The sequence below is a fragment of the Camelus ferus genome, chromosome 6 (assembly GCF_009834535.1).
Source record: "Camelus ferus isolate YT-003-E chromosome 6, BCGSAC_Cfer_1.0, whole genome shotgun sequence".
NCBI classification, from domain to species: Eukaryota; Metazoa; Chordata; class Mammalia; order Artiodactyla; family Camelidae; genus Camelus; species Camelus ferus.
The window spans coordinates 65,523,651-65,547,620 of record NC_045701.1 but is presented as its reverse complement, the minus strand read 5'-3'; the positions used below and the strand labels follow the sequence as shown (position 1 = coordinate 65,547,620).

Below are 23,970 nucleotides of genomic sequence, written 5' to 3'. Positions count from 1 at the left end.
GACTCACAGACATAGAAAACAAACTTATGATTACCAAAGGGGATAAGGAGGGGAGGGATAAACTAGGAGTTTGGGATTAGCAGGTACAAACTACTGTGTGTAAAATGGATAAACAACTAGGTCCTACCATACAGCACAGGGAACTATATTCAATATCTTATAATAACCTAGAATGAAAAAGAATATGAAAAAGAATATATATGTATAGCTGAATCACTATGCTCTACACCAGAGACTAATACAACATTGTAAATCAACTACACTTCAATTAAAAAAAAACAGTGTCAAGTTTGAGACGCTCTGTACTAGAATATGTGTCTCTTGAGGTGAATTCTTATTTGTATCTTTCTATCTGCAGTGTGTGGCCTAAAGAGGTGTCTGATAACTATTTTTTGAATAAATAAATGAACAGACTGACTAATAGTTTTATATACTGTCTATTTGTAGCATGTGGGTCACTTTGAGACTGCTAATTAGAACTTTAGATTAAGTTGACTAAGGGTGAGCAAGAATGTTGGGAAGGATGGAAAAAATATGTACTTGAATCAAAATTTGCTTTCAGGAAGAAAAAGGACCAATATTATACTATTAGAGTGGATGTCAAGTTAGGCACGAACACAGATCTCCACTGTAACACCTCTTTTTTACTTAGATGGAGAAGGATCAGATGAATTCCTCCAATAGCCGCACATGGCAGGAGTCAGCCCTTTTTAGGGCAGAGGACTCAAGGCCCGGCTTCGTGTCCTACCAGGATATGGTTCAGACAGAATCTGTGAAAATGACTTAAGCTCTGGATGTCTAGGCCTGATGAAGAAAGGCAAAGAAATTGATATCATTTAACCTCAGGGAAGGGATGGCGGAAGTGAGTTCCAGTGACTATTTTTCAGTAACAGAGGAAGTTCCTAAATGGAGGAAGTGACCAGCCACTCTTTGGCACCTGGGACCCAAGAAGAAGAAGCCAGTGAGGGTAGGGGAAGGGATGGAGGTTAAATGGCTCCTGAACACAGCAAGTAAGTGAAGGGATGACAAGGACTCATGGAAGCACATTGCTGGGGGTCCTGGGGATGCTGTTTCTTGCTTCTTCCTTTGATTATGTCCCAACTCCACTGCCAGCAGTGTTGGAGAGCTGGGGAAAGGGCCGTCCAGGGTTCAGGCCTTGCTTCTAGAACTTTCCTTTGAACTGGGAAAGCAGGAAAGATAGAGGAGACTGGGAAGCGGAGGGCAGGAGTATTGGGGAGGAAAAAAGGTGAGAAAGAAGGAGAAAGGAGAGCAAGAGCAAAGAGGCAGCTGGAGAGACATCAGGAAAATGTCGAGGCCTCAGCATCTGGAAAACAGACCGGGGGCTATATTTAGATGCCATGACTTGCAATAATTTGTGTGTAGGGAGGAGGGAAGGAAAATGTGAAGTTGGCGTTGTTTCGGGGAAGGAATGAGTTATAAGACAAGAATGGCTTGATAGGGGAGAGCAGCGCACGAAGCCTCAGCCCTGAGCCTTTAGGAAAGGGCGTCTGAACAGTGCGGGCTGTCAAGAGTGAGCGATGGTGTTTACCAAGCCTAATCTAGCCCATGCCCTTGTCCCAGATGGGCCCTGTGCTCCCCACCAAGAACACGGGTGCCTTCCTGGTCATGCCAGGCAGCCCGTCAGCCTCAGCACCGAGGTGCATCGGCGAGGCTGCAGGGGGCTTCTTGGAGAGTGAAGGCCGAGGCAGGGGCTCTGCATGAGGGCTCAGAGCTACGTGAGCAGCACTCTGTAAATCCTAGGAATTTGTATATATTGCCGAGGCCTTTCTCCAGCTGGATTATAAATAGAGGATTAGTTCAAAGGCAGGCAGCCTTTTAAAGGGATGGTGCCAAACGAAGCCTGCAAACCAAATACAGTAAAACCTTCTTAAGCCCCTGTTGCTTTATTCCAAATAGCATATACGTCAAAGCAACAGCATTTCCCTGGCTGACGAGGTGCCCTACTGTCCTTTAGGAAAAAGTCTGGAGGGTTCAAACCAAGCTATGGGAAAACCTCAGTTATCCGGAAAGAAACTGATTGTTCTGGATAGTGGAGTTTTCTAGCTGGCTAAAGGTTTGCCCTTTGAAACATTACATTTAAAAATGTAATCATTTGGATGTGAAAATGAATACATGTATGTATATGCATGACTGGGACATTGTGCTGTACACCAGAAACTGACACATTGTTACTGACTATACTTAAATAAAATTTAAAAAAATTAAATGTAATCATTTGGGATGGAAATCTTTCCTGAAAAAAAAAAAAGGCACATACTTCCCAGGTTTTAAAATAGATAAGTCTGATTTTAATTTTATATTGTTGAACTGCTTAGAGTAGTTTTTATAAACTTCAGTCACCATGTTGTTATTCCAGGAGGTCCAAGACCTTTGAGATATGTGTGGCCATCTGTCTCTTTCCCAAGTTGCTTCATATTGCTGTGATTTGGGGGTTCCTGGGTCTACTTTTTATCAGGGAGCCTGCCCCTTTACCTGTAATGAGCCCATGACCCAACTTCTTTTAGCCTGTCCTGGGTTGGGAAAACACATAGGCAAACTTGTGTTTTCTGTGTTTACAAAATTCTGTGTAAACAAAAAGTAAATAGAGTATGAGTGAGGAATTTAGCCTTTTCTATTCCTATAAAATTCATCCAGTCTTTCTTAGAGGGTAAGAGTTCATCTAGTTCTCTGGGGACAGTTGCTTTGAATTATATGCTACTTTAAATAAACCAATATGAGCCTAGGCAGATAATTTTGGCTACTTAGATGTCACTTGGCTCATCTCCAGGTTCTGGTCTGATTTTAGATAGTGAGGTGTCTGGGTAGTTGTCTTTTGGGCAGATGAAGCCTTACTTTCATTTGAACTCTGTGTTCTCAAGGCCTTTGCATTTGAGGTCAATAGAATTTTTTTTTTTTTTTTTTTGGCCTGCCTATATGTGTGGCTGGTTGTGTGATTAAAGCCAGCACAGGAAAAAGACCATAAACAATGACCCTGCCCACTTGTTCATGATTGTCTCATCTTCTCTCTGCTGGAAGATGATGGGGATTTCTGGGCAGGATGTTGAGCCAAAGAGCCACATGTAGCATCAAAGAATGGGAGGACAGTGACTCGAAGGAATTGGTGGTATACTGGTTTCAGGTAGAAACTGGATATTCAAAATGGATGAAGACAGGCCAGGCCAACCTGGGAGGGCCTAAAAGTCCTTGGGTTGTTTCTGGTATCTTCTGGTTAAATAGCGAAACTCTTTCTGTGGTTCTTCAGATTTGGTGCTTTGTAAAGTCCTCAAATAGCTGCTTTCCCATCAGCAAAGCTCAGACATTGCAGACAGAGAAATTAGGCTCCACCAGGGAAGTGACTTTCTGTTCTCCCAGGCCGACAGGCCAAAGGGGAATCTCAGAGGCCCTGCAGGCCAGACCACTGTCCCAAGGCATCGCTCTGTCAGCATGCCTCGAGGCAGGAGGAGGCTCACAATATTCTGAAGGGTGTCCTGGGAAGGGCTATCACATCTCCTCTGGTGTAAGAACTCAGGGTCAGACTTATTTTATTCCCCTATCGATGTCAGATTAAGACAGTTGGTCCCTTTGCTGAAGATGTTCCTCATGGCCAGTCTGCCCATGTGCTGACCTGAGGAAATCTGCCCTAAATAGCCATGTTCTAGAGCACATGAGCTGCCTCTCTTCCTCACGTGACTGGACCTGGGGTGGGCATCCAGTTATTGGTGACCCACCAATGATGACCAATGATTGAAGTGGCCTGGCTCAAAAAGATGAGCCAGGATAAACAAATCCTTTCAGGGGAATCAAGAACTGGAAGTGGAAAGATTGAGCCGATGGGCACTGGACCCTGACATTGAAAATGTAGCTATGGAACAGGGGCCATGATGTCCGGCTGTAAGCCGACCTTCCTACACTGAAGTGCAAAGTTGGGGTAAGAAGCGGCGAGCAGAGAAAGGTCTGGAGAACACGCAGAACACGTTGTTGCTAAGGGAGAGCTGGCCCAGCTCCTCAAGGCTTTCTGTTCCTGGGAGTCCTGGTCACAAAAACCCGTGTTCCTGGCTGGGGGTTTCTGTGATCTAGCTAGAGTAGGTCTCTTCTTTGAAACAGAAAATGCTTCCTCTAAGACTTCAAAACACTTGCGCAAATGCCAGGAGCTGGAGGCTAGATCCATCTTCATATGCCCTTCTTGAACCTAAGGAATTCCACCTCTTTAACTTTTCCTCAGAGGACCCATTTTCCAAGACTTTAATCCGTATGTTGTCTTTCTCTGATCCCTCCTAAAGATTTTCAAATTCTTCACATCCCATTGCTTTGACTGGTGTCAGGGCGGCCCCTGGAGATGGCCAAGATTGATTTCAGTGCACACTGAGCTCCTGGTCATCTCCACCTTAGGACTGCACTCCGCTTGATTTCCTAATAACAGAGCTGTCTGGCTGACTGACGTGCTGACCAGCTTCTCCCTTAACCCGATACCCCCCAGGGTCATCCCAGTTACAAAATGTCAGTGCAGGAAGGGGCTTGGCGGTTATCTAGACTAAACTAACCCTGTCATTTTAGTAATGAGGAAACTGAGTCCCAAAGAGGCTACATAACTTGCACAAGGTCAGGCGGAGTGGAATAACTTGCTTTTCCCCCTGTGTGTGCGTTTTTGTCATCACTGAGCTTAATCCCACTAGTTAAAAAAAAAAAAAATCCTTCCAGCTTCAGAGGGCATTTTGAATTGTGCATATTCAAATTTAAGCACACAATATCTGTGGGGGTATAGCACAGGGGTAGAGCATTTGACTGCAAACACATTATTTGCTATCCTCAGTGACAGATAGAAATGCGTGTGCAAGTGTTCCGCAGGACTCTGCATGTGCCCAGGGTAGAATGTACCCCCAATAATACTCATCTTTTATATGACTGGCTTCCAAAGTAGGGTATGTGCAAGCTGATTTATTGGGGTAAGGGGAAGAGATTAGAATGCTTATTAAAACTTTTTAAATTTGTTGTGTTTCATAATGTATATATTATAGTAAATATGCACATATATACATATAAAGTATGTGCATATTTACTATAATAGATTGTAAAACACCACAAATATATTTATATATATATGCATTCAGGGGCTCTCTATTTTTTTAATTAATAGGCATGTGCAATCAAGACTTTAACACACAGTTCAAATTCAGAATGCTGTTCACGAAAGCACCATATGATAAAATGTGGTGGGGATTTTGTGTATTCCTCCCAATTCTGCTTTATGCAATTCCACTAAATCAGCAGTATTTGCATTTCAAGTGGAAAACAATAAAAACAAAAAAAGGCACAATAACCTTAATTAGTTCTACCAAATACACCAAATAAAATTAATCAATCATTTCTGATTTTTCTTAGGAAAAAAACTCTTGGGAAAATAAGAAGAGACAATTACTTTCTAAACATAAAAATGCTTCTTATCTTAAGACAAAAGCCAAGGCTATTCTTAATGGCACAACATTAGAGACATTCTCATTAAACGTGGAGATAAAATAAGGACGTCAGCTATCACCTTTACTATACAGTTTTATTACGTATCGATCATTTTGAAGCTTCTTCCAATGCAATGAGACATGTTACAGCAATAAGAGGCAAAACTCCTGGAAAGGAGATGAATAAAATTAAGCTTCAGTAAAATGGACTAATATAAGACACATAAATAAAAACCAACAAGTGAAGCAAATTATGTCAATTTCCTCCAATGATCTGAGAAGAAATAGATAGAAGTTCTGTTCTATTTAGAATTTTAATGCTGGAAGAAATCTTAAATATGTTCCTGACCAGCTGGAGGTGCTCAAAAAATATTTGTTGAATATATGAATGATTAAATGACATGAATAAGGTCACTTTTAAGAAAAAAATGATTTTTTCTTTATGTGTAAGACTGAGGTATCACACATCATTGAGAAGGGAAGGATTTTATTCAGCGAATAGTGCTGGAACAAATTAGAGATTTGAGGGAAAAATTAATTTAGAAACTCACTGCACATCATTTCCAAATAAATTCCAAATGAATTAAAGAGTTAAATGTTAAAAAAAAAAAAAGTAAAAAGAACCCACATAGACTTCTAGAAGAAAAATCAGTAAGAACCCACACAGACTTCTAGAAAAAAAAATCTATAAAAAGAACCCCCACAGACTTCTAGAAGAGAATATACCTCATCTCTAGATGAGAAGGGACTCTAGACTCAAAGCAACAGAAAAATCAAGAAAAAACTAGAGATGTGACTGCATCAAATGTTTAAATTCCTTTTCTCTGGAAATAATAGAACCATAATTAAAAGGCAAACAAGCTGGGAGAAATATTTGCAACAAAATGTGAGAGACATGAGGTTGTTATCTTTTAAGAGTTCATATAGTTTGACAAGAAAAACCAAAAGATAAAAGAGCAAAGGCAGGAACACATGGTTTATTTAAAAGAAAGTGCAGACGCCCAGCCTTTGGAAAGGAAGGGCCAGCTTCACTGATAATCAACGCTTTGTGAATGATCATTTTCTACCTATCAAAGACGTAACGTTTTGCTTCTTTTTAAATGAAATTACACAAAGCAGCCAATTTTGTGGGTAACAGGCATTCTCATTCACTGTTAAGGGTGAGAAAACCAACACTGCCTTACTGGAGAGAACTTTTGGCTATAGGCAGCCAGAACCTTGAAAATGTCATCAACTTTGATCCACTAATTCCATTCCTGTGAATTCCACGGATGGCAACGTTGCTAGATTTAGCAAATAAAAATAGAGAACACCCAGTTAAATGTGAATTTCAGGTATACAACAAATGCTTTTTAAGAATAAGTTTGTCCTTGGCAACTTATACTAAAACTTATACTAAAAAATGATTCATTGTTTATCTGAAATCAAATAACTGCAAATCTTGTATTTTATCTGTCAGTCCTTCCTTATGAAAATAATCCAAAAAGCTGTGAAGATTTATGTACAAATCTTTGTTACAATTTTGTTTATAATAGCAAAAATATTGAAAGAAGAAGATTCCTAAATTTCCATCAGAAGGAGAATGGGAGAGGGTTCTGTGTCAGAAGTTTTTAATGACAGTACTTACAATAGAAGGTAAACCTAAAAGAAAGCAGAGAATAACAAGTGTTAGGGAGGATGTGAGGAAGAAATGGGAACCCTTGTGCACTGCTGGTGGGAATGTGAAAAGTACAGCCACTGTGGAAAACAGTATGGCAGTTCCTCAAAAAATTAATAATAGAACTAATATATGAACCAGCAACTCCACTTCTGGGCATATACCCCAAAGAATTGAAAGCAGGGTCTCAAAGAGATCATTTGCACACCCACGTTGATAGCAGCATTATTCATAATAGCTAAAACATAGCAGAAGCCCAAGTGCCTATTGACGGATGAACAGAGAAGCAAAATGCGGTATACACTTGCCATGGAATACTATTCAACCTTAAAAAGGAACGAAATTCTGATACATGCTACCACATGAATGAGACTCGAGGACCTTCCACTAAGTGAAATAAGCCAGTTACAAAAAAACAAATATTACATGATATCATTTCTATGAGACACTTAGAGTAGCCAAAATCATGGAGACAGAAAGTAGAATGATGGTTGCCAGGGTCTGGGGGGAGGGGCAGTGTCCCCTGTTTAATGGGGACAGAGTTTCAGTTTTGCAAGGTGAAGAGTTCTGGAGATGGATGGTAGTGATGGTCGCACAACTGTGTGAGTGTACTTACACTATACACTTAAAGATGGTTCAGGTGCTGATTTTTCTGTGGATTTTACTCCAATAAAAAAATTTAAAACAAGTGAAGTCAAAGTTATGATCTCATGTAGATAGAACACAAGATGTCAATAGTGGCTTCCCCTGATGCTACTACTTTTATTCTCTTTATAGTTTTATTTTTTTCTAAAGTCCTTAGCATGAGCACAGAAAACTTTGAGGGGGTGGTTAGAGCTAACTAAGAAAATAAAATAAAACCCAAACAAACCAGGGTATGGTCCAAACCTGTACCACTGACGTCTGATGTCATATCTAGGAGGGGTCAGACAAATGACCCTCCGAGGTGATGGAGAGGTGATGCCTCTTCTGACTTATCCCTGCTCTTGAGGCAGAGGTTTATGAAGGAGGACAGCCCTCAGGGTGGTTTGTGGGCTTCAAAAAATAGCAGCAGAAATCTGGGCCCTGTTTCCATGTAGGGCCTCAGGAAGGCATCGAGACCTCCAAGAAGATGTGCTGCAGACGGTTCTTAGATGGACTCACAGAGAAGGACTCCAGGGCTCCTTAGAGAAGAGGCAGAAAAAGGTGGTTCCTGTAGCTCGGTGGCCAGAACAGGCCCTATAGCAGGGCTCCTAGGGCACAGCCTGGCACCAGGTGGGGGCAAACACCACAGCCCTGCACAACCCTCCCCAGTCCCCGAGAACTTAGGGGCAACCTTCCCGTCTGTGCACTGTAGGTGCTCACTGCCTGAATTACAATGAACAGGTAAATGTTTGTTGCATGAATTAGGATGCTAGTGGTGCCCAGGGCACGCTCACCACTGTGAACTCTTCTCTACTAAGACTCAGCCGGTCACCTCCTCCAGCAAGCCAGGGCTGGGTCTCCCCGTCCGGGAATACCTCCATCACTGCATTTACCATGCTGTATTTTAAGGATCTGCTTCTGTGGCCATCGGCCCTACCAGAGTATAAGCGTCTTGAGGGCAGGAATTTTGTCTGGGTCCTTTAAATACTTAACACCTAATGAGGTGCCTGGCCCACATTATGTGCACAATAAATGTTTGCTGCACAAATTACCAAAAACTGGCACTGAGTGAAGCGCTTTACATAACAGAGATTACTTCCAAGCCTGGCAACAGGCTTGAAAAGTAGGTAATAGGTGAGGAAACTGAGGCTCAGAGAGTTTAAGTTGTTTGCTCAAGTGAAGATAGCTGTGCAGAGATGCAAACCCAGAGCTTCTGACTCCAAAGCCCATATTCCCGCTCCAGCTCCACAGTGAGTCATTACGTGACGTTCATGTCCTATCAAGGGGTCACACACATCTAGTTCAGGCATGTGCTTATGGAAAGTCCTAGGGAATCACTGGCAGCTGCTTCCTCCAGCCTTGAACGCTGGCTCTACCCCACCTTCCCCCAGGCCTCACCGGAGCCAAATCCCAGGGCATTTCCTCAGCATCCCCTTCCTTGAAGTCTCATTGGTACTGACCCCTTCCCTCGCTTTGCCCTCAAGCTGCCTCCCTTTGTTTTCCTTCTCTGGCTCCTCCTCTTCCTAGCTCCTAAATATCAACTCTCCTGCCTGCTTCCCTCAGTTTCAGTTCTGTTGCTGACATGCTCCTTCAGATCTGAGTCCCTCTTGCTGTCCTTGAGACCAAGATGACCTCCAGACGGTCATGCCTCTGGACACATAGCCAGCTAGGGACTTCTCGTCAGGCCCCCTGCATGTGGCTGGGGCCGCGTGACTGAGGTCTGGCCAGCAGAATGCCTGGTCCGTACAAACCTGTGAACCCTCCACATTCTCCAGTGCCAGGTGGATGTCAACTGCAGGGTGACTCTCAGCGCCACAGGCTGAAGAAGGCAAAGCCTCCCTCAGCCAGGATCCTTGAATTCCTACAGGAGCGGAGCCCCACCCCTCAGCCCTGTGCCAAGTTAGCTTCACAGGAATGAGAAATCAGCTTCTATGGTGTCTCTGAGGTTCGGGGGTCTGTTGCAGCAGCTAGCTCGCCTCAGGGAACTCAGAGCCCTCACTGACCTTTGTGTCCCTGGGCTATCCCCAGCCCCAGAGGCTCCCCATTATGCTCCACCCTACATCTCATTGCCAAAGCAACCTTCCTTCAGTCTATCTGGGTCGTGTCGCTGCCTTCCTCCCAAGTCTTCAATGGCTCACCTTTGTCTGCAGGCTCAAGGACAAGCTTCTGGGAAAGGCATGGAGTCTAAGCTCCAAGCCCCACCCCACCATTTACTCTCCTTTTCCTGTGCTCTGGTCAAATCCAAACCGCTCAGAACTGCCCAAATGTATCCTGTCCACTCTAGTCTCTGCTTCTTCTTGTTCTCTCTCCATCTTTGTCAAAATCCTCCCATTTAAAATCCTTCTTTCTCCACAATGGGCTTCTTGGGCCCTCCAGCCATATGGGAAGTTCCTCCCTGGATGCTCCCAGCCCTCTGCTTGCCTCTCGCCTGGGACCCATCCTCGTTGCAGTCTGCAACACCGTGTGCCTACCTGCTCAGCCCTCTCTACCTGCCTCCTCCCTACACTGGACTGTTGGCTCCCTGAGCACAAGCCTGGGTCTCCACGGTCCCCTTCAGGCCAGGCAGAGCCCAGGTACAAGGTGGGTGACCGCTCCCCTCCCCATTCCCCCAACAACCCTCCATCTTTCCAGCTGGAGGCTGAGGCTGGGGGTTGCAGAGTGTACACAGCCAGCTCATCCATCTTCCTCCTCCCAGCGCACTCAAAGGGCTAACTGTGTGACCTTTTGCATCTGTGGATTCCTCTCTCTCCCTTCCTTTTTTTTTTTTTAAACACAGGGCCTTGGAGCTTGCTTGGAGGCCTGGCCAGGCTGGGAAGAAGTTGGCTGCTCAGTTATATTTAGGCTAGCAGAGACATCAATCTAAGGCTCTTTAAAAATAAAGTCCTGTTTCAGCTGGATCCCCACGCACGTCCACACCCACTCCTAACAAGCTCATTCGCCTCCTCCGGGTCCCCAGTCTCAATTACAGACCCCTCACGTGGCCCACACATGTGTGAACGCATGTTTGGATGTCAGCAAACAGTTGCCCTTCCTGGCCAGTTCAAACATGGATTTCTCTCCTCTTCCAGGCCATCCTTCGCTGGGGCTTTTCATTCCTTTCTGTTCTGGGGACCTTGCCACCTTCTTCAATGCCTCTTCCCTTCCAGAGAAGCCAGAAGCAAACCTTGTTCATGGGGGATACCGTCTCTTCCAGAGTGTCTGGGTTCTGCCGTTCCCTTTCCCCATGAGGCTGCCTTCAGGGAAGAAACAAACAGAAGACAAAGACCAAAGGTTGAAGCAGAAAGTGGCCTTTGCAGTGGTGCTAGAATGCATGATGGGGGCCTTTGAATGAAAGGTCCTCGCGGGCAACCTAGTGGGTCCCGGTGTACCTGTGGGTGTGTGTGCAGGTGTGTGCGTGTGTCTGTGCCTGTGCGCGTGTGTGGCACACTGCGGGTGTGTGAGAACGCTGGGGCCAACACTTCCTACTCCTTGACTTGGCTACCGCGGCCCTGGTTCTTTTCCATCCCCACTGATGAAACACTTCTTTATGTCTTATTCACATCCTGTCTTGACTACCACAATTGTCTCCTTGCCTGGCCCACATGTCTCTCATCACCAATGGGATCCAAATGTTGCTGACAAAATAATCTCTCTGCCTTTGTGCTGCAATCACATTCCTCCACTTTCTCAAATTCTTCTGTCTCCCATTACTCGGGGAGTCACACACACAGACCACCATCTCTCTCCGCATCTTCACCCCCCTCCCCACCCCTATCCCACCCCACTCTGCCTTTCCCAAGGCCTTGCTCTCCTTCTCTTGCTCTTCCTGAGACCACAGCTTTTCGGGGCCCCACTCAGTATTCCTGCCACAACCTCCGGGAACAATTTATTCAGTCAGCAAATGTTTACTAAGAGTGACAGGCACTCTCCTAGGCACTGGAGTAGGGCAAGAAACCAAACTGAGGATCAACAGTCAACAAGGAAAAATATAATAGCATGTTGAGAATGGTAGGGACTGTGAAAAAAAAAATGAAGCAGAGAGAGCGGGAGGGGAGAAACTCTTACACAGAGGTTCGGGTTTGGGACGTGCTCCCCACCTTTTCTCCCCTTGATGCTCACTGTTTGCATGTTTAACATCCCCTCTGCTTTGCCAGGGGCCTCCCCTCCCATCCTTCTCTTTGTATCATGTTTATGTTGATTCTAAGAGCAGGGGAGGTACTAGGCATAACTCAGCTGCAGCAGGAGACCTGCCGCATTATTAACTCATTAGAGAATCACTGTAGGAGGAAGGAACCACTCACACACACCACACACAAATCACAAAGCACGGACCCGGTCCTCCTCCACTTCCCTGTCCAGAACATAACTGGTCATTTAAATATGGTGTCTGAGCAACTAGTGGCAGATCTGTCCGTGTGTCCTGTCAACGTCTGAATTGTGTCAAAACTCCTCCTTCCGGGAATCTGTTGGCATTGGTGACCCCAGTCTGGCTCTGTCTACTTCAGTCAGGCCTCCCCCTGTTCCGACAAAGCACAGTGGAGCCTACTGCATGGATGCTTGATGCCAATCAGCACTGTCTTCACTTTGAAACAGCTCAGAGGACAAGTACTCAGGGATAGAGGCCCCAGTGAAGAAGTCTACTGGTAGATGAAATGATTAACAGTAAATTAGCAGCAGTAGAAAGTGCTACCATTTAAAAAATTTGTGACGTATGTGTATGTTTACCTTCCTGGGTCAGGGGAGAGGGGTGGCCAGGATGTGTAGAAAGATGGAGTCTGGATCTTGGTTTGACTGGGAACAAATTTGTGGATGGCACATCTCCTCCCAGAGCCTCTCGCTGGCAGCCAGCTCAAGGGTGATGGCTGTGCCCCCCATTACAGTCTGTTCTCGCCCCTGCTGTCTTAGTGTAGTCTCTCTAGATCCTCCCTGTCCAATGCAACAGCCACTAGCCACAGGGGCTATGGACCGCCTGGAATGTGGCTAGTCTGAATCGACATATACTGTAAGCATAAAATGCACACCTGATTTTGAAGACTAAGTACAAAAGAGCAAATGTGAAATACCTCACGAATCATTTTTATACTGACTACATGTTGAAATGATATTTTAGGGCTCAATAAAATGTATTTTTATATTAATTATAATAAATAAATAGTATATGAGTAATCATAATTATAAATGAAATGTAGTCTTAAAGCTAATTTCACCTGCTCATTTTCACCTTTTTCATGTAGCAATTAGAAAACATAAAATAGCATATGGGCTTGTGTTTGTGGCTTGCATTACGTCTACTAAAAAACCCTGGTCTACTATCAGATCTCTCTGGTTTTTAAGCATCACTTAAGGCAGTTACGCAACGTCCACTGGGAATCATATGCAGAACTCCACTATACAAAGCAGGTAAAAGTGGAACTGCCCAGGTGGAAGATGGGGGAGATGGGAGTACATGGAGGAGGACTAGGAGTGTGGGGGGAGTCCTATCCATTATCACAGCTGGTCTAGCTCATTTCTTATTGGATTGGATTGTCCATTCATTTGCAATTGTGGGGGAAATGCTCAGAGGAGGCCCCCATTCAATCACCCTAAGTGGAATCTGATCTTTATCTTGGGATAAACATTCCGAATGGAAGGTGAGTGCTGGGAGATAAGGAAGATAAAGAAACCATATGGCCCTGTCAGGAGGCTCCCAGGGCTTTATTCTTGGAAGGATTAATGAATCCAAAGGGGGATCATCTCGGTTCTGTTTTGAGGAGGTGGTAACTCCAAAGCCCCCAATAAGAGTGGGAACTAACTGACCCCAGGCAGGGAGGACTAGCACTCAGAACCCTTTCTTGCCTTCTCTGGGTTTCCTCCTTCCCCAACTCTTGTCCACCCCCACCCCCCAACCCCCAACCCGCTTTACAAAAAGCCCTGCAGGAAATGGATTCCAATCTCTAAACCGCACTGGCACCCCAGGCCTGTGGAGTCTGGAGTTTGGGATCAGGCTGTCCACACCCTCTCGATCTGGCAAAATTTCCAGAGACTCCACCTTTGTGCATCCCACCCCCTCCCCCCAGCACTGGCCATTGGTGGCCGCCAAGGTGTGTACATGGGCAACACGTGCTTTCCTGGCAAGGGTGGGGGTTTTGGTGGGTCTGCTGGAACCCCTGGCCACGTGCAGGGCTGAGAATGGTCAGTGGTGGGGGAGGGTAGGTAATATGAGCCCCGAGAAAGCGATCTGGGGCTGAGGGGCGGGGGAGGTGGAGGAGACGGGCTTTCCAGCACGTTCTCGCCTCACCTACGTCACAAGGCACCTCATCCCTCATTCCTCTGGCACTGCCGGTCTCACACAGCTGTTTTCTGACCCCCAACTGGAGGTTGTCAAAGGCATTCGATTTAGGTACAAACGGCCGGTGCTTGAAGCAGGGGGAGTGGCTTCAGGATGGCATGATAGTGGTTACAGATATGAATAAGAATAATGCAGAGAGTCACCAGCGTTTACAGAGGGCTCATTTTGTGCCTCTGCTGACCTCGATTGTCTCCTCAAAGCCACGAGATTTCTATGAGGGAGGTGTCATTTTACCAAGGAGGAAACTGAAGCTCAGAGAGGCTAAGTCACTTGTCCAAGATTGCACAGCTAGTAAGAGTTAGAGCCAGGAGTCAAACCCACGAGGCTGAATTTTGGAGCCCAAATTCTTGATGCAGACAGGACCCAACACACAACTGTTCTTGTCACACCACCATGGTCAGTGACAAGCAATCAGAAGATACTCTCCTATCCACATCATGAACTGCCCAAGGCAACAGGCAGTTGTGCCAGTCTGCCAACTACGTAAGCCAGGGCTGTGGTCTCACACCTTGACTGGTGGTACAGCCTGAGCCCACTGTTGTCCAAACAGCCCTGGCTGAGAAGAGGCCGCCCCCCTCCCCAAGCAGTTTTGTATCTTAGGAAGAGGTGGGAACAACTGTGTGGGGAGAGGAGGCCCACAGAGCTCCAGCCACAGGCTTCCCTGCCTTAGCCTGGTCCTGGCTGATGGCCTCGGTTTGGGGCTTTTCTGTGCTCTGAGCACATCTAAACATTTGGAGAAAAACAAGAAAGTGAACAATAGACGCTTGTGGGCTAGAGGACAGGGCCGACTTCCCCCTGGGACCCAGCACTGTTCATAAACTGTCCCAGCTGCACTCTCACGGTTGGGATGTCACTGGAGCGGGGCTGAATCACAGCCTTGTCCTCGCTGGGGGCCGGCGACTGGCTCCTTTTATAGATCGTTAAGGGGATGCAAATGTCGGTGGGGGGAGCCAGGCGCTCAGGGGGAGGCATGTTTTCCTGCCTGAATTTGGGAAATCACACAGAAAAGATGCATCCGAGCCTTGGCATTGTAGCTCTGCCAAGTCGCGCCCCCTGACTGATGTGTCCTGATCAGAGCTGTTTGCCCCACAGGAAAAGAATCAGCTTTCTATCAAGTGGACTCTGGGCACCGCCCCAGAGAGCTCAAACTCCAAGGATCTAAAGAGTAAGTGAGATTAACCAGTGCTGAGAGCAGTTTAGCCAGCCGGCTAAGACGGCCTGTTGGGCACCGTGCTGGGTGGGATGGGAGGTGGGCCAGTGGTGGGCTCCTCTGAGCTCCCCAAACCCAACCCACCCCTGGCTTTTTAGACAGTTACGTCCCATCGGCCCAGCAAGGGCAGCAGGGCAGGGTGTTTTAGGCCAAGAAGAGTCAGTGGGTGGAGGGGTGCAAACTGGAGCTCAGACCCCCTTCTCATGTACAGCTGACCCAGTGACGCCAGTCAGCTAAGTTCCCTGATCAAGTGCCCTCCGATCTACCCCCAGGACCCCTGACAACTACGAAGGGCTGACCTGGAGCGTCCCCGTCTGGATGGCATCCCTGGAAAAGGCTGGAGTGTTTCTAAAGAGGCTGTTCAGACATCACATCACAGTCCCAGACGGCCGAGAGTTTCTTGCACTCACTTGGCCGCCCTCCCTGGGAAATGCTTTGGATCAGACAGCATCTCTGGGTTGTTTTTGCCTGAGGAAAGTGGTAAGAATTCAGCAAGAATCCTATGGTTGGAGGAAAAGTCAGTGGATTTACTTAATACAAGTATTTGGAAAGAACCATCCAGGGGTGTGAGGGGCAGTGTGACAGGGCGGGACTGAAGACAGCAGTGTGGACGAGAAGGTCTGCAGATGAGGGGAACTTGAGGCAAAGAGAGAGGAATTTAAAGACAAATGGGTTGGCATCTGGAGGAGATAGAAAGGGTTTTTTAGGGTCTAAGAAGTTCAAAGTAGCGGTGCTAGGTTGCCCCTGCAAGCACCCGTCAACAGTCTGGTGCCGGAGAGGTCTCCCAAGAATCTACTGGTCCTTCAGCCCCTCCGCCACTTAGCAGACACTTCCTGAGGGCCGCTGAGCCTGGATGCTGAGGCTGGGAGGATCTCCTTGGCCTCAGAGCTTTGGTGGGCAAGCCAGTGATGGTGCCCTGGGGTGGAAAAGCAAGAACAGAGGGTGAACAGAGAGTGTGCAGTGGGAGGGCAGCAACAGCAGAAGCCTTAGCTGAGTCTTCAAGGAAGATCCGGGAGTCAGCCAGGCATCCCAGGAGGAAGGACAGCTAATCCAGGCAGAGGGCACGGGCTGTGCACACGCTGGGAGAGGAAGCATGCCCCCTCCCTAACCCCAGGGACAGCTGGGACAATGACTGCGAAGGAGCTGGTGCCCAAAGAGGGAGAGGCCAGCCCCACATTCTTTGCTTTTGACTCTCATGATTTTCTAACAGCCGGGCGAACGCGGGCTGTGAAAACCTCTTGGCAGGAGGGCCTCGGGTGAGCTGAGTTCCATCCATTCTGGCGCATTAATTCAAGGTCTGGCCCCTGGCTTTGGTGCTGGGTTGAGCCCCTCGGAGACTGTCTATAGGCTGCCCTCTCCTTTCATACCTAACGCTTTCCTGAAAATCCACTGGTCTGACATGCAAGAGGCAAGTAGCCGGCTTGCACGGTCTAAGGGAAGGTTCTGTTCCCAGGAAGCTGAACCATATTATCACTATATTTTCTGGGTTTCCAGTCTCATGGCATCTCCCTCACCCCAGCCTTGGAAAATCTGCCCTATTAAATCAATGCAGCTTTAGAATTGAAGAAATATGGTAAATCGCTCATCACACTCCAACTTTAGACTGAATCTTTGACCGTGCATGTCCAGGATTTCATATATACACTTTAGTTGTGTTCTTTCCCTTTACAACTGAACACACAGTTGACTGGCTTACATCCAGTGAGCACTTGATGGAGGCTAAATAGTCCCCATGTTCGGCATGCCTAATGATTTCCATCTTTGTCTCAATTATATTCAGTTTATGAGACCTGCCCTTCTTATCACTATCATCAGCACTTCATTTTCCCGTTTTCCACTCATTCGTATAAAATAATAAGGTCAAAATGCAATAAAGTATTCAAATATTTGCACACACACTGCTGAATGGTCAAAAAGTGACACTGCGGAAACTGAACTCTTGGCCACCAGGCTGCCTTCCCCTGCGATGGCTTGAAACCTTAGTTCATCGGACAACCTGGGACAGCTTGAAACCAGCGGTTGGTTCAAGGAGGTGGCAGTGGGAGGGGTGGTATAGGTCAATGTAGAAAAAAAAAAAAGAGGGCTGTGCTAAAGTCAAAGGTATAAGCTGAGGGTCATCTAGAATGATCCCACCCTCAGAAGCTCGGTTGGATATAAATCCTGCCACCTCTTGCCTAAATGGGCAGGCACTGCTTCGCAATGAAGCTGGTGATGGCCTTCCTCCAAGTAGTTCATATAGTGTCACAGACAGGCTCCGGTAAACCTTCCCACCTCTCTAGTCTGCAGGTGTGTGAGAGGAGGGGGGTTTGTAGGGACCTCTATCCAATTTTACAGCTGGGGAGATTGTGCACACTCATCACAGGGAGGAGTCAAGTTCTAGGGAATACTTTTTCATACAACTCTCGGGAGGCTGATCTGCTGGCAGCGGGGCTGGGGCTGGGGGGCTGCTATCACCTCCAACGATAGGGGGCTTACTGGCCAACAGAGTGGTGAAAGGACACTTAGTGTTGCTTAAAGAAATTCCTCAGGAGACTGAAGAGTGCCTGGAAACAGACACCCAGGATTTCTCTGCCACTTAGCAACCCTGGCAGCAGAACGTGACTTATGACTTACGTCTCTAAGCTCGTTCGTAGCTAGTGCGGTCCTTGCAAAGTCAGCAGTTCCAGGAGGTCTACTGAGAAGCGACTCTTAAGTCTCTCCTCAAAGCTGCCTGAAATACCAAAGAATCTTTCCTCAAAGCTTCTTATTCTTGAGACAGAATAATTTATTCAGAAAGGATTTTATGAGGAAACAGTAGGTGAAAACCTGGTCTTTGGGTCCACGACTACTAACTAGCATCTTAGAGCGGAAAGAGCCCAATCCTGGCCGTCCAGGCTTGCCTCTGCCTTGTCTCTCTCAGTGGCCCTGGGCAAGTGCCCTCATTTGCAAAATAAAAGGGCTGGTCTGTCTGAGCGCTGGGCTCAAACACTCAGAGTATTGGTGAAGTGAGACAACGTGTAACATGTGAAAATTACAAAGCATCATGGTTTAAAATATATATATATCTCAGGAAATATTTATGGTCTTCACAGCTGAGAAATGTGACCAAGGCAATGTGAGCCCGACCCTGAGATTCATAACAAGCCATGAGAGAGGACTGGGGGGCTCCCAATCAGGCCTGGGATAGCCACAACAGAACTATAAAGCCCTTTGCTTCGGAATCGAATCCTTCCCATCCAGTTCCTTCTCCTTCACCCACCTTACAAGTTGGGATACAAAACCCTTTTGATTTAACTTAAGGCCAAGCACACTTTTCAGAATTGCTAAGGCCCACATTTTGTGTTTTGCTTGAAGTTTCCAAGATCTGTTCTGAAAGGCAGTGTTTTCCCTACTTTTAAAGAAGAAAATGGGAAAGAGGGGTAGGTTTTGTCATCGTCTTTTGGCAAACCTCCCCAGTGTGCAAGAACTCCTCCTCCTTCTCAGCAGGTAAACACACACCTGAGCTGGGGAGGAAAGCTACTTGGTAGTCTGCAAGGGAATGCCAGCAAGACAGGGGAGGGGCGGGAAGGGGGGCAGGGCCAGCTCTCCAGCAGGCTGAGAGCCTACTTTTGTTTGAACCCCTTCCCAGCCTTCGCTACCTACTCTTGGGAGGGAGGGGCCACACCACGGAGGGTGTGATTTCCCTGAGGGGTATTCCTAAAAGCTCAGACGGAGCGGGGGCACCTTGAGGCCCTGAAAGCTGTGGGTGATGCCCTTTCTGCAGCGCTTCTAGGGCTCTGAACTTGGAGGAAGAAAGGATCCTCCCCCCCTCCCCCGTGTTCGGGTTGGTTTGCGCTGGAATGCCACGCTTTTCAAAGTGTCTGAGCGGTCGGCACTTTCTAAATATGTACAGCGATGGAGTGATAAGAAACCCAGCGTCTGGCTTGGAGAGTTCGCGGTCCCCTGCCAGCCCGGGGCTCTGGCTGGGCCAGCCCCCACCCCGGTGCTCGGCTGCAAACCTCAGTCCCTCCTCCCGGGCCTGCTTTGGAAACGATTATGCTCACTCCCAGGGTCCCCAAGTTCCAAGCTTTACGCCTGGGACTGGGGGGCGGGGGGGAGACGACAAGGACCCCCTACCTCTTCCTCTGCACCCACCCCCACGACTCAGCCCGGGTGACCCAAATGGCTGAGTCAACTTGGCGAAAAAGGAGCGTCCCCAACGGGGCAGCCGCCCCCCAGCCCCCTTCACCCCTCGCTCGGCCCCACAATGCGCCCTTGTGCCGCGCCCGCAGCCAGGCCCGGGGATTTGGCGCAAGGATGGGGGGAATAGCCGTCAGATATTTAAAACAGAGCCGAGGGAACAAAGCAGGCCTTTGTGCAGCGAGGCAGCCGGGAGCGCGGAGCCGCGGGCGGGCTTGCGAAGGGCTGCCCGGGCGCATGCGCGCGGCTGGGCGGGCCGGGCCGCGCTCGGGTTACCGAGCGTTTTCCACCCCGGCTCCGCGGGACCTTCGTTAACCCCTTCCTGGGCCGCTCCCCGGGGCAGGCGGCAAGAGAGGCTGGCTTTCATCTGCTGGCCGTTACATGTTTAATTGAAAAAAGAAATAGTCATTTTCCATGTTTCTATAGGAAGCACAGATCATTAAAATAAAATGATATACCAATTGGGAACCCAGATTTTAAATGACCGGGATTTAATGGGACACTTGGGCGGTGTAAAAATCGAGGCATTTCGAAAAGACGCCTTCTTCGGACGTTGGTGAAGCCTTTTTAAAGGGCTAGTTTCTTCTGTCTTGTGTCTGGTGGGTGACTGGCTGTTTTACTTTCCTGTTTACTGTCATTTGGGATTTGAAAGGTATGTTGGTTATTGTCAAGGCCCTCACTTTTGTTTGGGTTTGTGGGTTGGACGATGTTTATTTATTTATTTAAAATAACTAAATAGAAGTGTAGTGTGCATGGTACAAAGATAAGACGTGGTCATGAAACCAAGGAATAAAATTCATCCAATCTATGCACTAGAGTTTCTAAGAGAGAGAGAGAGAAAGATAGTAGTTATGGAACATTTTGTTGTTTGAGGGGAAGATATTGAAGAGATCTCTCAAGTGGGATAGATTAGGAGTGACTTTGGTGGGGGAGGGGATGTGCAAAGTGCCCCATCCTGCTTTATCCCGGCAATGATTGCCCTCCCACCCCCCAACCCCATATGTAATGAAGGAGTGACAGGCAGAGGCTGGGGGACACACCTCTGAAGACATACCTCTGAGAAGTTTATGGTTCTTTTTCCTTCGTGGCTCAGTTACCAGGTGGTCATGAGAAAGCAAGAGATTTCTAGGTGAGGTCATCTTGGCAACAAGTTTCCTTACCATCCTTGACCTCCAGATCTTCAGGGCAACCACTGCTGGGATGTCACTGGCAGCAGATCGTGTCCCTTAAAGGCCACACTGCAGCAAGGACAGATAAACAATTTTGCGGCAACAGTCACGTAGCAAACTCATTCTCAAATGAAGCTGGTTGGTTGGGATGATGTAAGTCGTTTTTTTCCACTCTCTTCTACATTCTGGGCCTAGGATATAGTCTAAGAATATGTCTTGGGATGTGAGGTAAGAGAACAGTGGTGGGAGGGACTTGGAGAAGAATCTTCTAGACACAAGGACAAAGTCTCTTTCCTCTCGACTTCCTTAGCCCATAGCTCATTTCCTCTCCCTCTCCCAGCTCAGTAACGGAATGTTATCTTTATATAAAGGACGTTGTGGTAGACAGTTTCCAACAGGTTCCAAAATGGCAGCCCTCAGTCATTCCCTCCTAGTGTTTGTGCGCTGCTTCTTACCTCTTGAATCTGGGCTGGCTGTAGAGACTTGCTTGACTGACAGAATATGAGGGGGGCGACATTCTAGAACTGTTAAGGTTTGGTTATGAGAAGACTTGCGATATCTGTCTGCATCTCTTAGAACCTTCACCCCTAGGACACTCGCTCTAGAAACCAGCCACCATCCTGTAAGAAGTCCAAGCCACACAGAAAGGCTAGAAATAGGTGTTCTTGTCTAGAATCCTAGCTAAGCTCTCCCCAACATTCACATCCTGCCAGATTTGTGAATGAGTGATGTCCGCTTGGCTGTCCAGCTCAGTAGAGCCATCAGATGACTCCAGCAGGGGCCACATTTGACTCTAGCTGCAAGAGATCCTGAGTGAGAACCAACTAGCGGAGCCCAGGCAGCAGAGGTGTAAGAGACAGCAATAAATTGTTTTAAGCCACTAAATTTAGAGAGTGGTCTGTTATGTAGAAATAGATAATTGAATGGGAAAAGCTGGATGGAGGGTGGGTGAAGAGAAGAGAGGAACTCATGATGGCTCAGTCACTTTGAGGGGCGCTATTTCTCAGTCTTTTCTGTCTCCCCACTGGCACCCCTCCTTTCTGAGCTATGTGTGGCACACAACACACAGACCTTATACTGTTACTAATTGTTTGTCTCCTCAGGGCGATGACATCCTGAGGGTAAGATCTTCTTAGAGTCCTACCTTCCCCAGCACTAGCAGATTTATCAAGCTGTTCTAATTAATCTGGAGAATCACAGCTGGAACAGCCTCTCAAGGTGCTTCAGTGGCTTGACTTCTGATTTTTGATGTTTGATAGCTGATGTCTTATATCATGGCTACCTGGGCCCACCTGGAAGCCATCCACACCATGGGGGAGTCTGAACCCCACCAACACGGTGGTCACTCAAGGGCAGGAGCTCAAGTTCAAGGGTGCAGTTGAAAAATCTCCTGCTTACATTTGTCCCTCTGGAGGCTTTGGAACCAGGGAGTGAACATACATGATAGTCCTGGAAGGCAAAGGGAGGCTACAACTATGTGGATGAGAGAAAACTCCACAAGGATGCGAGCCCTCAGGACTAATTAGTGGGGATCCCACGTGTTCAAGGCCTCCCCATGCTCACCTGTGGACAGGTGTGTTTAAGCTGCGCCAGGGTCAGTGGTGGAGGTGCAGGCAGCTCGTGTAGAACCTGGTGTCTGCTCAGGGATCCTGCTGAGCCCAGTGCACACTCAGAGCTTGGGAGAGAGGGAGGAGAAAGGCCGGGCAAGGGCAGCAAGGAGGCATTCCTTCATCCTTTCAATAAACATTCTTCTGTGAGCCTGGCCTAGCTTCAGGCACTGGGATGCCGTAGGGAATAAGGCAAGGTCCCTGTGCCCAGGTTAAACGCTTTCTGGGAGAGTTGTATCTCAAATACGCTTGTCACCTATGTGGGCAGAGCTTGGCTGATGAAGAGAGTCAGAGGAGCTGTGGTCTTCCTTGTTATAGCTCAGCCTTCCAACTCCATAAAAGACCTGGAAGTTCCGGTGCTATGAGATGGTAATGAGTGTGGGCACTAAAGCCACACCATCTAGGTTCGAGTCCCGATTTCACCACTTAGTGGCTGTGTGATTGTGGGCAAGTTGCTTAACCTCTCTGAACATCTAGTGCCTCATCAGTAAAAGTAAGAATAGTAACAGTGCTTCATCTCAGGGTTGGATGCGGATTCGATGGCTTCCTGGTCCCTCCCTGGCGCCTGCAGGTGCTCAGGAATTGTTGTCTCCTATTGCCTATGCTGCCCACAGGGTATGGGACGGGAAGGCTCTGGCTGTGAAGTTGTTGGCAGGGTCCTGACTGAGGGAGCACGAGTAGCTTTTGCTTAGAAAAATGCAAAAGGGATAGTGAGGGAAGAGGAGGGTGTCTTGCCTGGGAATGAGGTTGCCCAGGGTCCTGGCTGCTCCGGTCGGCTGCTTCCTGAGAGAAGCATGCAGGACCCATACAACATTGGCCTGACTTTCCTGGTCAGGATGTTCACATGTGTCCCCAACTCCATGGATGGCCCCTGTGCACTGTGAGTTTCACACGACCCTGGGAACACAGGCTTCTCTTCCTGAAACCTGGGCTAGGCTTGCCTTCCAGTCCCCCCAGGGGTCATTCACAGGTGATTGCCTGGCCCAGGAGCCATAGAGAACTTGAGGCCATGAGGGCAGGGAACTGAGGTTGGGGGCCCCCAGAGCCTCAGGGAGCATTTTAGTTCCACCCCTTGTCCTCATTTCAAACTCCAGCTTATGGACACATTGAGGCACTCAGGAGCACTGTGACTTGCAGGCCCTGCTCCTTGCCGGTCTTTCCTCTCAGCTTCTCCAGCCCATAGCTGGGTTTTTGACCTGCAGGAAGGCTGGACAGATGGGCAGATACCCAAGGAGATCATGCTGAGAAGGCCTTTCTGAGAGGGGGAAGCTGCCCAATGTCTCCACAATGTAAAGCAAGCGGGAGAGGGGGACCCCTGCCCTTTCGTCTGCATCCATCAAGCACGTGCTAGAATCACAGTTCCTTTTCCAAGCAGTGCATCACGTTATGCCCCTGTTCAGATGGCACTGTCAGCAAATCATTCCTAGTATGGAGTATATCCTCTGGTGAGAAGCCTGGCTATCCATGGGGAGGGTCTTTTTCCTGAGAAAATGCCCACTTTACCTCATCTTTCAGGGGCCTACTTCCTGACCAACAGGCTCAAAGTAAGTGAAGCTAGAGCCCAGTGTCTGGGAAAGATTCCAAAACCCTGGTGTTTCCAACACAGAGAGGTTATACTTACTGTAAATCTTTACTTTCCTTAAAGTAGTTTAACAGAAAGGAGACATTTGATCCTTCTTTAGTAAAGCTCAATAGTTCATTTTCACTGGCATCCAAACTCAGGACATAGAAAAACAAAACATAAAGCCTTACTGGACCTACTGTTTATTCATCATGTTCTATTAC

The 23,970-nt window shown here is 47.6% G+C and overlaps 1 protein-coding gene across 6 annotated transcripts in view; it reads right to left on the bottom strand.

Moving 5' to 3' along the window:
• RAD51B (RAD51 paralog B) overlaps positions 1-23,970 on the bottom strand; it is a 723,675-nt gene that overhangs the window by 52,689 nt on the left and 647,016 nt on the right. Inside the window, exons 11-12 of one of the 6 annotated variants that reach the window (XR_004320787.1) lie at positions 20,464-20,647; positions 5,540-10,967 (exon numbers count right to left, since the gene is read on the bottom strand). The exons of 4 other annotated variants lie outside the window; for them this stretch is intronic. The gene's annotated coding sequence lies outside the window, so the exon portion shown is untranslated. Of the gene's footprint in view, positions 1-5,539; positions 10,968-19,028; positions 20,648-23,970 lie in introns of those variants that run through there. One more of the 6 variants, XM_032482238.1, reaches the window with a different exon arrangement.